The sequence below is a fragment of the Chrysemys picta genome, chromosome 8 (genome assembly GCF_011386835.1).
Source record: "Chrysemys picta bellii isolate R12L10 chromosome 8, ASM1138683v2, whole genome shotgun sequence".
Taxonomy (NCBI): Eukaryota; Metazoa; Chordata; order Testudines; family Emydidae; genus Chrysemys; species Chrysemys picta.
This window is the reverse complement of record NC_088798.1, coordinates 15,966,971-15,982,327: the sequence shown is the minus strand read 5'-3', so window position 1 is coordinate 15,982,327 and position 15,357 is coordinate 15,966,971. Positions and strand designations below refer to the sequence as shown.

The window sequence follows — 15,357 nt, the reverse complement described above, 5'->3', positions numbered from 1 at the left end:
ACACTGAAATGGTCTCAGTTTAGTTTAGCTTTGTTAATTAAGGCATACCAAATTAAGGCCACTTCAGTTCTGAATGAGTCTCTCCACACAGGAGTTTAATGCAGTTTAATTAATCCAGTTGTAATTCACATATTTTAGTTAATTTGGATTAACTTTACTGAGCATCCCCATGTCGACAAGCCCCACCTATAAAGAACCTCTAGATAGGAAGCACTCTTAAAAGCTAGGATACGCTTATCTAAAGGATTATAATAAATTCAATGGGTGAGCTGTTACTTTTATAGTGGACTAGTTTGGCCACATTTGGGGTGAAATTCACCCCTGTGCAGAGGGTTTATGTACCATTTAAACACTATATAAGTGTTGCATAGGCCTTGGAGCACAGTACCAAATAATGGTGATCCTATATGCAGAAAGGGGGCAGGCAGGTTGTGCAATATGCTCTGTGATAATTATTATGTTCCATGTATTAACTTTTTTACTTGAAACCAACTCTCCAACCAACCCTTTGGATATTGTTGGAATCAAGCTAGCATTTCCATTATTGTGTGTCTCCACTCTGCTTCTGAGGTAAAGATCTCATGATTTCTCTTACTTTATTGTAGGCTACTTTTTCACTTCAGCATCTCTTTCTTCTCCCTATAGAGTGACCTTAGTCTCTTTGAACACCAGGGGAATGATCGCCATCTGTTGAATGCTTGTCAAATGAACTGCAAACTATGCTGCTGTAACACCCAACAACACCTGTGAACTACTCAACTGTAGCCAATCGGGCAACTGGGTGATATGGAGCAAGAAACCACAACAGCATGAGAGAAAATGGGTTGTATTTTTTTTTACTTTGAAAATAAAACAAGGAAGCAAAACGCCCTTTAATATCTGCAAAGCTGCAAGAGCTTTCAAGCCTCTCTTGAGCGAAAAAGGCTTCGGTAACTGCAGAAATTAATTACTTTCATCCACTGGATTTCTTTGCCTTATAAAAGGAAATAGCTGAATCCAAAAGATGGAAGCTGTGAGCAGTTTTCTGAAGTTGGATATTCTGATATTTCTGGTGCATCTTGGACATGGGGAAGCAGCAAAACTTGTCTTAGTAAATAAAGACTTCAGTGTTGAAAGGGGACGGGTGGTGTATGTGACTGATAATGAATTACGTTTTAATGTCCCCAAAGAGAGGAACCCTTGTAAGGTAGAGGTGGTTTTAAATGAGCCAGTTACACAAAGAGTGGGGAAACTTGCACCTCAGGTAAGTGCTCCTTCCCATGGGAATCAAAACTATCACAATGCAGATGGATTTCTGACCAGTTGCTTCTGTTGTTTGAAATGTGAATCAGCTCGACCAAAGCCCATTGGCAATTAACTTCAGCAGGCTCATCTGAACTGAAGTCAATAGAGAGACCAGCTTAGACTGATACATTAATCAGTGTTCCCCGGAGAGACGCACAGTGGTTGGGGGGGGGGGAGGGGGGGCAGGGGTCCAAAGGGTCTCATGCCCCTCCCCTACTGCCTGGGGGAGGGGCAAGGGGCCATCAGTCAGGGAGATGAAGGGGCGGGGCCAGAGTCTCTCCTCTTCTGGCCACAGTGCCTAGGATGCTGCCCGGTGCAGAGCAATGGCTGCACTCTCCCAGGTAGCTGCTGTGCTGCACCGGGGAGATTTGTCGATGCTTTACTTATTTTTTACTGCTCCATCTATTTAGTAAAGCCCTTTTATAAGAGCCATCTTCACAGTTTTGATGTTCACTGCACAATTTGCACCCCTCCTCCTATACACCCATCCTGTGGCCTCATCTTTTTCTCTGTAACAAGCCCTGCCCCCGACGGGAGATATAGGGATGGGCAAGTATTGAGAGATTGAACTTCCCCAAGTGCTGCTCAGATACTAAGAGACGTTGAAGTTAATGAGACCTTTCTCAGGGGTAGCCGTGTTAGCCTGGATCTGTAAAAAGCGACAAAGAGTCCTGTGGCACCTTATAGACTAATAGACGTATTGGAGCAAAAGCTTTCGTGGGTGAATACCCACTTCGTCAGATGCCCCTGATGAAGTGTGACGAAGTGGGTATTCACCCATGAAAGCTTATGCTCCAATACATCTGTTAGTCTATAAGGTGCCACAGGACTCTTTGTTGCTTTTTATAGACCTTTCTGGTTTCCAAGAAATTCCCAGCAAAAATGCCATTCGAATTATGATGAATGAAAGAGGGAGAGAGATGCTTTCCCTGACATGGTTTGATACGTATTAGGAACATAGGAATTGCATACAGGATCAGATCAATGGGTGCATCTAGTCTAATATTCTGTCTTTCACAGTGCGTAGCAGCAAGTGTTTCAGACAAAGGTGCAATAAGCCCTGTAGTTATGTCACCCAATATTGATTGCGTGGTCCCTGCCCCCAGGGAAAATTTCTTTCTAGAGTGAATGGGCCCTGTTCAAGACATCCCCATGAAAGTGGGCGAAATAATGGACACAGTGGTAAGTAATACTTTTTTACTTGATCTTATGTGATCATTTTAACTGGACAATTTATCCAGAAAGTGTAGTATGTGTCCAATTTGGCAGTCCAATCCTCAAGCAAAAATTCCACTGGTTTCCTGACTAAAGCCTACAGGATTTGACTGATAAAACTACATAAAATTATTTGTATCCGTTTGTTGATGCCACTTATCTTAACAGATATTTGATGGCCATTTCTTGCCCAATGAAGTAAAATATATTCATAATGGCTGCCCACTTCTGGAAGAGGACCGCGTGAGGCTGCAAATTTACAGGTAGGTTCTCACTGGTGCTGAAATAGCAGATATGTAAGTAATTTCCTTTCAAGAGCATATTCCTTGGCTGGGATTCAGGGATCATAACAATAAAAAAAACCCTGAAATTCGTTTACAAAATTTGAATGTTAAGGTACAGCAAAAATCCTTGTCCCTGTATGTGTATTTGAGTAAAATAATTTTAATCTGTAAGAAGAAAATCTGAAAACAAAACAATTATATCAAACTTGATCTGTGAAATTAAGTGAGGTTTTTGTTGTTGCTGTTTTTGGTCAAAGGTACTTAAATATGTGTTTGTTACTTTCCTTCTAGAGTGACTTTTAGATGAAAAAGTATGTTCATTTACATCCTTCTCCAGCTCAGATGAAATCAATGGGAGCTTTGCCATTGATTTCAGCTGGAGTAGGATCAGGACTGTAATCCTTTTACAATCCCCAATATTCACCATTTATTTATAAGATCCCTCCTGCCCAGGTTGCTCAGAACGTGGTGCAGCATTCTAAATTACAGTAGAAACTTCATCCAAAATCGATCCCCAGCATGGAAAAATCCCTATAGGGGACAGGAAATTCAGGTCGGTTGCCCTTGTGAAATTTCAACCACGTTATTGTGTTGGGTGGTGCTAGGTTTGCCCCTCCCTTCTACAGGATGATCCTCAAACTGGTGGCTTTCAGGGGAGCTGCCAGAGACCAGGGCCATTCTGTAGTACCATGCTGCTTCCTAGACCCCTGTACCTCATCCCTCAAGCTTAGGTCTGCTTGAGCTCTGCCAACAGGTCTTCTCCTGGGCTGTGGAAGTCCTTCTAAACGTAGGTTCACAACTTGAAAAAGGGGTACAACGAGTCAGGACACTCTCTCAGGCTCTACGAACTCTATAGTAGATTGCAATGCCTTGTTAGCAAACCTTCCAAGGCCCATTCCAAGCTGTCTTCTGTGTTATAGCCACCTGACATCCTTGTGGTAAGCCCTTTGCTAGGTCAGGGAACAGGGAGGTATGATGTCTCATAGGCATTTTCTCTTCCCCCGCCTCACACAACTGATGTTTTCATACCCTTCACATATAGAGATAAAGGTGATTATTTGACCCATTATTATTTGCTGGACTTTTCAAAAGGGCCTAATGGAATAAGGCACCAAGTCCCATTGAAAGCCAACAGGAGTTGAATGCCTAAATTCTTAGATATCTTTGAAAATCCCAGCCATTATTAACCTCCCTCCCCCTATCCAAGTTAGACCTTCTCCAATACTCACAGAGCCACTTTGGTCTATGTAATCATGCTTGGATAGCTCCATTTGAATGTGACATGGAGATGAAGAGCTTTCAGTTACAGATAAAGTGTTACAATACTAGCATTTAGTGCAACAGAGGTTTTCTAATATTTTTCCTCTTAAATATGAATTCAAAGGTAACCTACCAGTTTAATATAAGTTGGGAAGAGGACGAGTATAGTACCACAGAGTGAAATTCACTCCTGTGCAAAGAGCAAGTACAAGGCCCATGCACCGCTTAAGCTCTATTTGAGGTCTTAAGTAGGACTTAAGTGATGCATTGCCAGGTGTCTGCACAAGGGTGAATTTTGCCATGTAGAATTCTGATAGGAAGCAAAGATCGTGTTAGTGAAACCATAAGCATAAGCTAGTATCCTCAAAGACACATCTCCCCCAGGAAACAGGCAATGATTTTCTTGTCTTTAAATTACATCTTGTTTTAACAGCAAAGCAGAAATTCAAATTCACAGTGATCTCCCAAGGGTTTACTTTGGTGCAATGTACCTAAGTTTTTCTGATGTACAAGTCTTTCTCAAAGACCACGCACAATGTCAGAGTATTTGAACGTTTCTTTGATATACATTTTTATTTTAAAATGCTTGTGCACTGAAGATAGAAACAAGATCTTGTCTTGTAAATGACTTGCATAGATTGCATAGATGCAGATGTTTGCATAGATCTTAAGAGAATGCTAAGACAATGAACAGCATGCCAGGAAGCAGCATTGAAAGTATTGATTGGATATTACCGAGTTCAGCAATGATAGTCATTAGGGGGTAGAGCACAGATATGAGTCAGGAATCTTGGGTTCTATCCTCAGCAATATCACTGATTGCCTTTGTGAGGTTATGCAGGTCCCTTAACCGTTGTGTGATTTACTTCTCCCAACTATAAAACGGATATATTATCTGTTTCTGGGAGGTATTCTGAACCTTCATTAGTATTTACAGAGATGATCCCAGGGAACCAAAAATGTATGGGGTCATATCTTCAGCTACTGTAAATCGACTTATTGATTTGTGGCAGCTGAGCATTTGGACCATAATGCAAGTCCAAACTATTATTTTTAAGAATTTGATTCTGTGAGGCATTGAGCACCCTCACTTCCTATGGACTGTCTATTTACAATATAGATTTTGCCGAAAGTAAAGTTGTACAATACATGCATTCGTAGGTCGCTATATAAATGGCTAAAACAAATTGCATTTCTTTATATAGGATGTAATACAATATTAAATCTCTCACATCTGGGTTTACTGAACTGGAGACCATAATTGAGACTTTTGTTCTTCATGTAGAGATCAGGAATCCAAAATCAAGTATTACTCAGTTTGGAAAAAGCTCTCTAGACATTTCTGAGTTTCTTGGCATATCTAAGCATGTGGACAGAAGTGTCTTGACTTTCAAGTACAATGCTAATGGGCTACGTATGGTCTGCACCGTTAGGATCACGTCTTCTGAGACCTCGCTTCCTGCTTTTGGCCAGATTGTAGCAGAGGATCCCATCGGAGTGGAAATGTACCCAAGCTTCTGAAAAACACTAGAGCAAGGACAAGTGATGAATTTTAAAACATTCAATACATCTACAGTACTTTTTTAGTGGGGCGGAGAGAGCTTCTTTTTATTTAAAATCTTGTTAAAAATGTATGTGCTGTATTATTCTTAACAATAAAATAAAGTTGTGCTGTGGGAGCTTTTCCAACTTTGCTCTGCATCTTCCAAATTTCCTCATGCAAAAGTAGTAAATCTGTAGAGCAGAGTTTATGTGAATGGGGCTTTGGGCCATAGAACAAGTGCAGAATTCTCCAGAGACAAGGGAATCTTGCCAGCATCCCAAGTAGTTTTATTGATGTAAGAATTGTTTAAAAACAAAATGTTGTTTGAAGAATCATTCAGTCCTGAACATAGAAGAAAGATGAAGGCAAACTGTGTTCCCCTTCTTGTAGAAGACTGACAGAAAATAAATAAGAGTAACACACATTTTATTTTCTTGTGTTTTTAAGCTGGTGAATGGTTAACTCTTTCTACAAAAATGCATAACAGTAGAACTAAAGGATAGAAATAACAGGATCAGAAGGACCCAGATCAAATCTTCTCACCAGTGTGAAGAATTTAATTTTGAAATACTCTAGGCTTCAGTATTTGGTTATCTGGTTCGGATTATTATTTAAAGATTAGGGCTTGTGGAAAATTTTCTATCAAAACTCTTGACCAGTGAGTCCCATGATGGATTACCTCTCCTTTCCAACAGGGGACACAGTGGTTCATCATGGGAGGTGGAGGACAGGAGAATGGGAGCAGGAGGCACCCAAACAACAATTTCCATAGGCTCTGCAAGAGGTATTTCCAAATTGAAACATTTCAGTTTTTTATTTTCTACCAAAAAAATGGAATTTTGTATAGGGGGAATCTCCCCATATTTCAATAATCTTTAATAACTAAATTACAGTAGCATGTAGATGACCTAGTTAGGTTCTGGATTCCATTGTATTATGTACTGTACAAACATAGGTGCCAATCCTGAAACACCTATGGATGTGCTTAATTTATTACATGTGAGTAGTCCCATTGAAGTCTTTGGGACTACTTAGATAGGTAAAGTTATTTACATGCCTATTTACATGGGGCAAAATCAGTACTTGGTCCTGCTAGTGAAGGCAGGGGCTGGACTTGATGACCTTTCAAGGTCCCTTCCAGTTCTAGGAGATAGGATATCTCCATTCATTAAAAAAAAAATAGGACTGGGCAGTAAAAACATATCTCCTCTTGTTTGACTTTTGCATGGCTAAAAAAAAAGGCAAATGGAGCATGCTTGGCCTGTTATTGATAGGCCTGCCTTCCTTCTCCATGTTGCCTACCACTCTAACGCAAGCAATAGATGCGCCAGTGGCTATGAGTAAAATCCGTGCCCCATTGAATTCGGTGGCAAAAATTTCACTGTTTTCAACAGGGCCAGGATTTCACCCACTCTTCTGAGATTAACAATCTTGCCATGTCCACCCTGACTAGAGATTTCCCCTTTTGAAGAAGAAAATCGAGAAGGTGGAAATTGACCTAACTGAAACTATATGTTGATTTCTCTAGCTTCCTTGAATCCTGTTGGTCTTGCTTTAGACCTAGGTAGGACACAAGTCTGAACTTACTTATTTGATGACCATGGGAAGAGATCAGCTGTCCATTATTATTATTATTTATTTATTATTAGTAGTAGTATTTACAGCAGCACTCTAGGCTCCAGCTGAGATCAGGGCCCCATTCTGCTAGGCATGATACAAACAGATAGTAAGAGACTGTTCCCAAACTGCTTACAGAATACATGACCCAGAATGACAAAATGTAGGAGAGGAAACAGAAGCAAAAAAAGGGGGGATGATTTGCCTGAGAACACACAACAGGTCTGTGACAGAAGTAGAAATAGAATCCAAGCTTCCAGACTCCCAACTTAATGCCCTATCCAGTGGACTACTGCCTTGCTGCTTTTAGATCTTCCAGCAGTCTTTAGTATATGTGATAAGGAGATAAAGTTGACTCCTTTATGGGGCATGGCCAGAGTGAGTGGCTGTGCATTCTTTTTGAAGGTCCTTTGCTCTAGAACTTGCTCTGGCTGGCAATTCTTGAGAGCCTGTGCCAATTTATTATTGTTGCATTGTGCGTTTCTGATTTCTTTTTCTTACTTTTCAGTTATTGAGTATTGTTAGTTGTAGGTGTGAAAAGTTTGGGGCAAAGTTTGAAAGGGATTTAATGGTCAATTGTATATTAGTTGTTTCGTTTTGTTTAATAGAGCCCAGGTACTATGGTAAGGACATAAGAATGGCCATACTGGATCAGACCAATGGTCCATCTAGCCCAGTGTCCTCTCTGCCAACAGTGGCTGGGACAGAGGAAATTAATAGAACAGGGGAATTATTGAGTGATCCATCCCCTATCATCCAGCTTCTGGCAATTGGAGGTTTAGGGACACCTACAGCATGGAGTTGTGTCCTTGACCATCCTAGCTAATAGCCATTGAGAGACTCCATTAACTTATTATTTCTTTTGTGAACTCAGTTATAGTTTTGGCTTTCACAGTATCCCTTGGCAATGAGTTCCAGAGGTTGATCGTGCATTTTGTGAAGAAGTACTTCCTTTTGTTTGTTTTAAATCTAGTGATGGGTCCCCAAAATTACTTGCAATATATATATTTCTGGATATAAATATATTTCCTCTTGCAGAAGTGTTTGCAAAGGGATTAACTGGGTTTTCTTGTTTGTAGACAGAAAATGTTTGGATTCCTGTGGGGATAAAGGGAGCCATCCCAAATACACAGGCACAAGCTGCATTTATATCCATGTTCATCTTGGAGAGTGATCAGTTTATTCTTACCCCACTTACAACAGCAGCTCTAGATGCTGAAGCTGGAGAAACCCCAAAAGACAGATTAGTGTTCAGCATTACCAAATGCTCACTAGAGGGGTATATTACCCATCTGGAGGACCACACCAAGGCCATTACATCTTTCACTCGGCAGGATTTATACGACATGAAGATTGTCTATCAGCCACCCAACATCACTCATTCTGAGAGACAGAACTATGAGGGGAGGCATGGACCTGGCATGCTCTTGGTCAGAATTACTGTATCACAGCAAGCTTACCAGTTGCCAAATGTTGCATTAATCTTTCATGGAGTGTTTGTTTTGCTATGTTGAGTATCGAGCAATTGATAGTGTCTTCATGAGCAGTTCTCCTATCATGGTCCATTTTTCAATAAGATGTGCTCCAAGGGTTGCATGGAACATGGGTAAGAGGAATTTTGTCCAAGGTTGTTTAAATGTATGAATTCACAAGGCTTTGGCGTGTACCGTAAACAATCTGTGCTACAGACACATCTCTGGTGTTGAGACTAGCACTATGGTCCTGTAGATTCCTCAGTGGGTCTACAGAATAACTACTCATAGCTCTGTAATGACCTTCCCTCTCCCCGTCTGTTTTTAAATTGGGCCTCCTCTTTTTTTTTATATCTGTCGTTTAAGACAGTTAAGTTTTGTTACGTTGTATTTCATTTTATTTTCTTGTACATATCTGGCCGGTGCTAGAAAAACAAGCATCCAGAATCCCTTCTCTTACATTGGTGTAAATCCAGAGTAATCCCACTGGTAGAGTTACACCATTGTAAGCAAGAGGAGAATTTGGTTTGATTTTGCTGTTTGTTTGTTTGTTTTTTCTTATTTTAGATATAGCCAAATCTTCAAACTCCTGATGGACAAAAGCCAAAAGATTCTGTGGTTAAGATAATCACGTTTCAAGTAAAATGAGATGCTGCTGGAATTTACTGAACATAAATGTGCCTCACTCCAGTTTGCACTTACTCTGTGAAGCTGACTTTCTGTAGTTAAAGTTACCAGTTCTAATAATATGCCCTTACAGTCACCTACCGTACTGGAACCTTGAAATTCCTCATGTCTGGCAAGAAGGAAGCTTTTTTTTTTTTTTTTAAACAGGATCTCTGCTACTTAGTGGATTTCATCCCGCAGACAAGCAATTCTCCTCCAGCCCAAACAGAACTGTAAGGCTCCAGGCTGCAGTACAACAGATCACTAATATCTGACAATCTTCTGGACTATGTAATCACTCCGCTTGCCTGTTTTAGTGTTGGAATCTTTTTTTACCTGGTAATTAACACAGAAACTTACAAAGTTTCCAACAGAAACATATATATTAATAAAAGATCTCCTCCTCTTAGCAAAAGCTGTTCAGCCTAAAGAAGATGCCAAAGGTACAATACAGACACATTAATGTTAACACAGTTAAGGCATGATATAAAGTATGCTTTACTAAACGTAAGCTGGAAATCTCATGAGGACAGGCTTTCTTGCAAGATTTTCAGTACTTTCCTTTATTTCTTATTGAGAACACTTTAAAAACAGTCTTTCCAGTACTATTACCTGATTTTTCTATCCTGTCCTGGGCAGGATAAGGAAATTCAGGATTTGAGAACGCAAATTTGAGATATGTATTGAAGCTTGCAAATTCTGCAAGTTTGGTTTGACTGAGCAAAGGTTTGAGCTGACTGCGTTTCTTCTGAATTGGTGTTCCTGTTCCTAAGGGCAAATCTTGCCCTCTCCTTCTGTGCCAGGGAGGACTTAAATGCAGCAAATTGTGTGCAATTCTGACATGCAGCAGACAGACTGGATAGAATGGGAGCTTATGCAGAGGGTTTTGCACTCCCTGCACACTGCAGATCCTGATTCTGAAAAGGTTCCTTCTGTGTCCTTGTGCAGTGGGATGTTGGGGAAGTGGACCCACCATCTGTTCACTCTGGGCATGAGGCACAGGGTGATTACTGCAGTCTCAGCAGATCTACACTGCAACTTGGGGAAATGACTCCTTCCTGTCTTTACAATCCCATAGAATCTCCCTTCACCAAGCCCAGCTGTTTAAGCTGGGTCCAAGAGGGAGGATTTAGCCCTCAGTAATTTTGCTGTACCACCTGCTGAATAATATTTTAAGAACAGTCTTCCAAATCCTTATGATCTACCCTTAAACTGTTATGCTGATATGTGTACATTATAGGGCTTGACTTATTGGAAGTTCAGTCATATCCAGTTACCTGGGATACCCTTCAGATTGTGGGCAATGATCAACTTAATGCTGTTCAGCTGGTGGAAGAACCACCGCATGGATGGATCACAGTTCGAGGTACACTGTATCACAGATGGGCATGAAGGCGTGTGAACTGTCTTGATGAACTGATTATTCAATTTTGAACAGGTTGCTTAACTTCGCTTTTCACAGTGAGCTTCCCAGAACAAAATACCAATCCTCCCATACCCCAACCGCTTCCTTGGGCCAGGTTTGATAGTTTGTTTCTTTTTCAGATGTTCTGGATAAAATAGCTAAAGTTCCCTGAAACTGTAAGAATCTGTAAGATTTGGATTACTATTTGATTCACCTATCCCTCCAGCTCTCTGAAACTCTTAAACACGGCCTCATTTTAGAGATGCACCTGAATTGGAACTACTGATCTGAACATCCCTGACATTTGAGAGAGTTCAGATTTGGATCTAATTCAAATTTTGCAACACTGGTTCCCCAATAATCTCACTGTGAAGAACTGATGTTAGCAATGCATATGCAGCCTCTCCTGAAGTGTCAGTTACTTGCTTCCAGACATCCATCATTAAATTCATAGAACCTTTTCAAACACGTGCCCGTAGTGCATTTCTAGACACAAATGTCTCTTGAGTAGAGCTGATTGAAACATGGAATTTCTGTCCCAGGGGAAATTCTGATGATTCATCCGTGATCTTCATCTTCAATTAGATCAAAAAATCAAAATATTAAAAAATTGTGCAATGAAAAGTTTTGAAAAATTATGGTTCAGAATGAAACTTCCCATTGAAACACAATGTTTTAACATTCACAAATCAAAATATTTCATTTCTGCTTGTTGACCCAAAATGAAACATTTAGTTCCCTACTGATGTTAATCAAGCCATATTACATCTCCCATGATGCATTGCGGTCTCTCTGGCTTGCTTAACACTATTGTTTTGTTTGAAAATTTTCAACCAGAGCTACTCTGAACACATACTCCTTCCTTTATGCTGCTTCTGTTGTTGTGATATTAGTGTTGCCAACTTTCACTCCTTGAGTGTTACCTCAGTACTTTTCAGGCTGCTTTTTATTACACTGTTTCCCACAGACTCCAGGTGGCTGTTTCAGCAGCTGGGAATTTCTGGGAAATAAAAATACTCAGCCATATGCCCTTTCTCTCTGAAATACCCTTTGCAATGGAAGCTAGGAGGGGAGGTGGTGTAGGAGCTGCTGCAGTGGCTGTATTCTGCCTAAAGATTCCCCTATGCGTGGGTTGGATCTGCTGGGTTTCCAGTTGTTTTGAAGGGCCCTCAGTCTGATCCAAGATCCTCCCCCCATCCTAGGAGTTTAAAATATAAAATAGATGGATGACCAAACCAGACAAGGCAGCATTTCATAGGGGTTGATGAAGAAAAAGAGAATAAGGGAAAATGATTCCTGGGAGATTATTGTTCACAGTGACTTCAGAGCATTTAATTTGTTAGTGTTCTGTGTGTGTGGCAGGGGGAGGAGGGACACTATTATGGTTTTAATACTTCATTTTTGGGAAACTTCAGATAAGCAAATGGATTTGTCCAGTAATAGCTGAAGTATCATTTTGCTCTACTAAGGGCCTGTTTAACAATCATGAACCTGCTTTAAAATATTTGAGGAGCTATTAATGCTGTTAAAAAAACAGTTCTTTGAGTTCGAGTGATTCCTAGATGCATGCTTCCTTGTCTGTTTGCAGTGTGCAGATCTTCATGGTTTCCAAATTGTCAATCAAGGTCAGTAAGTATTATTACAATACAGTGTATCTCTGGAAAACATTATCATTTTACTACTTTGGGCCTAGTCTAAAACCTATTGAAGTGAACGGAAAGGGTCTTGTTGACTGCAAGAGGCTTTGGATCAAGCCTTTACATAGTGGAGTAGAAGCTTTGTGTCATGGCTGCACAGATGTGAAAACTTTGTTGGTGATTTATGTTGATAGACACAGCACATGGTAACTCTCATCCTGCATTTATATAACAGGAGGCAAAGGCTTCAAATTCACAGTTAAAGATCACAAAGATGGAGTTGTTCGTTTTCAGCATGGTGATAGTGATGCAACCAAGGACTATGCAATCTTCAGAATCTTTGATGGAAGGCACAAGTTTCCGATTAACATCCTCCCTAAAGATGACAGTGCACCATTCCTGATGAGCAACATTGTCTTTCAGCTGCCAGAAGGGAAGACAGTCCTCATAGAAAAGCATATGTTGATGTCGTCTGATTTTGACTCAAGTGACGATTATATTCTCTGCAAGATAACCAAGCCACCTGGTGCTGAAGAGATTATCAAGACACACTTTCCAGATGGACCAGGTAGAATGCTGATGGTCTCTGAAAGAAACAGTCAACTCATATTACTCAACAATTGAATAACTAGTAACTTTTTGAGATAGTCAGCTTTTTTTTAAGGATAAGGAACAGCTATAAAAACATACTAGGTATATGCCCCACACACTAGGATGCTACTGTGGTGGGATGGGATACCAGTTAATGGAAGGGGAGAAAAGCCAAGGATTGTTTTCTGAAAACTATTTGTGCTGTATCTATTGTATTTTCAAGGTATTCCTGTGTCAACCTTCTTGCAAAGAGATGTCTTCCATGGCCTCATTTACTATCACCATCTTGGAGGAGAGATTTTTCAAGACTCATTTGATTTCATCTTATCTGACAGTCAAGAACCTCCTAATCTTTCAGATATTCAAGCAAGTATGACTAGTTTTTTGACAATGATCTAGCATGCTGTGGCAGGGGGCAGGAAGCCCAGAAGATATAATATTGCATAGCAAGGAACTATGTGGATGCTGGGACTTATGTAGCAAATGTCTTGCTAAAAGCTAACGTTATACTTCATTGTGGAAAATTAGTTTTACTGCAGTGAAATCAATGGAGTTACTCCTGATTTGCACCAGAATTAAAAAGATCAGGCGCACAATTAAAGATTTAGCTATTAGTTCCCTCCCATGTTTTCTTTGGAAGGATTGCACAAATAAAATAAATGAATAGAAATATCAAGGTATTTGGAAAGCACAAGATCAATGGAAAATTGTATTTTTCATTTCCAAACATGTTTTACTGTTAGCAGCGGAGCAGAATTCTCTAGCTGCTGCTGATCAGATTTCATGGTCTATGTCCCCAAATTTTTCAATTCTTTTGTAGACTGAAATGATTCATGTTATGCTGGTGAAAGACCAGTTGCCAGAGGAAGTTCCTGGGACTACAAGACAACTTGTTGTCAAAGAAACTGAGATTGCACACATCACAAACAATCACCTCCACTTTACAGACACCAAGTCCCCAGATAATCAGCTTATGTACCTGGTTACTAAATCATGTTTCTCTCCCTCTTCTCCTGGGTATGTATGAAACTGTCGGGCTAAATTAGACTTTATAAGCCAATTGAGAAAAGATCTAACATTTTCCCCCTCTTGCAGAATTTATGATGTGGTGAAGCTAATTTTCACAGACAGCATGAAAAGTTATAAAAAAGATCCTGCTATTTCTGACATCTTTCAGGTAAACAACTGGAATCTTTTATATTACTAGAAATTATGTGGTGCTGTTTTGAGTGGGATTTAAATCGTGACCAGTCATGATGCTGTCCAACTGCAGAGGACTGGATTTCACCTGTAATGAATGGTACATTGGGTGCTACTAAACAAAGTTTTGCAGCTTGGTGGTATTTACTTAAACCATATTATATGCAGTGTACTCAGAAATACTGAGGTAAATTCACTCCAGGTGGTAAGTGTATAATATTTTTTAAAGGCACTCATTTTACCAAATCAGATCTTTTGATTAAAGTAGGCATTAGGGGAAGATTTTCAAAGGCACAAGTGGAAAGATAAGCACCCAGATCCTATATGCTTCCAGTTGGATTTGGACACCTAAATCTCCTTTGTGATTATGATGTTTTCATTGTTTCTATGATCACACAGGGGGTCAAATTCCCTCATTTCAATGGAGTCCCACCAAGGATCAGTTTGGCCCAGCATGACTGCAATAAGTCCCAATGATCCTGAGTGGTTTCCTTCTTAATAATGGTTCAAAAACATGCAAATGCTCTGCTGTATATGTACATCAAGAGGGTCTTGCCAGAAGAACTGCTTGGTTGCATTCATTTTGATTACAGTAAGAGGTTGATTTATGGATGAATATGCCAGGTGAGTCAGGCTGCAGTGGTTTTCACCAGTGCCACATCTCACATTATGTTCTTCATCCATAACTCAGGAAATTAAACTTGTGAGGTCTATGTGATACTGTCATGTCTGTTTCCCACAGCATGCTGTAACACATTTAAAAGTGGTGTGCATGCCCCCAGAGAGAGAGAGTGGTCCTGACCCGCTGTTTGAACAGTTTGAGTTTTCTGTTAGTGACCAGCAGGGAAGAGTAGTGGCTGGACTCAACTTTAACATCACAGTGATGCCTGTGGATGATGAAGCACCTGAGGTATTTATCAAGTATCCTAATTATCTGTCGACATGATGCCTTCCTAATGACTTTCCACTGTACAGCTCTACAGTAAACAGTAGAGTTGAGGGATTTGAATCTATGGTAAAAGGGATGATTATTTAAGTGTGTGCTGACTTTTGACCGTGGTGCTTCAAATATTCAAACCAGTCAATCAATTATTTCTTTGCTTATTTTATGGGGATACATTCCTTTGCCCCACACAATTGTTGCCTGACTTCTTCCTATGAATTGAGGTCCTTCCAGAAGAAA

General features: G+C 40.1%; 1 pseudogene; it reads left to right on the top strand.

The window, feature by feature from the left end:
* LOC101938957 (FRAS1-related extracellular matrix protein 1-like) overlaps positions 1-15,357 on the top strand; it is a 152,145-nt pseudogene that overhangs the window by 63,627 nt on the left and 73,161 nt on the right.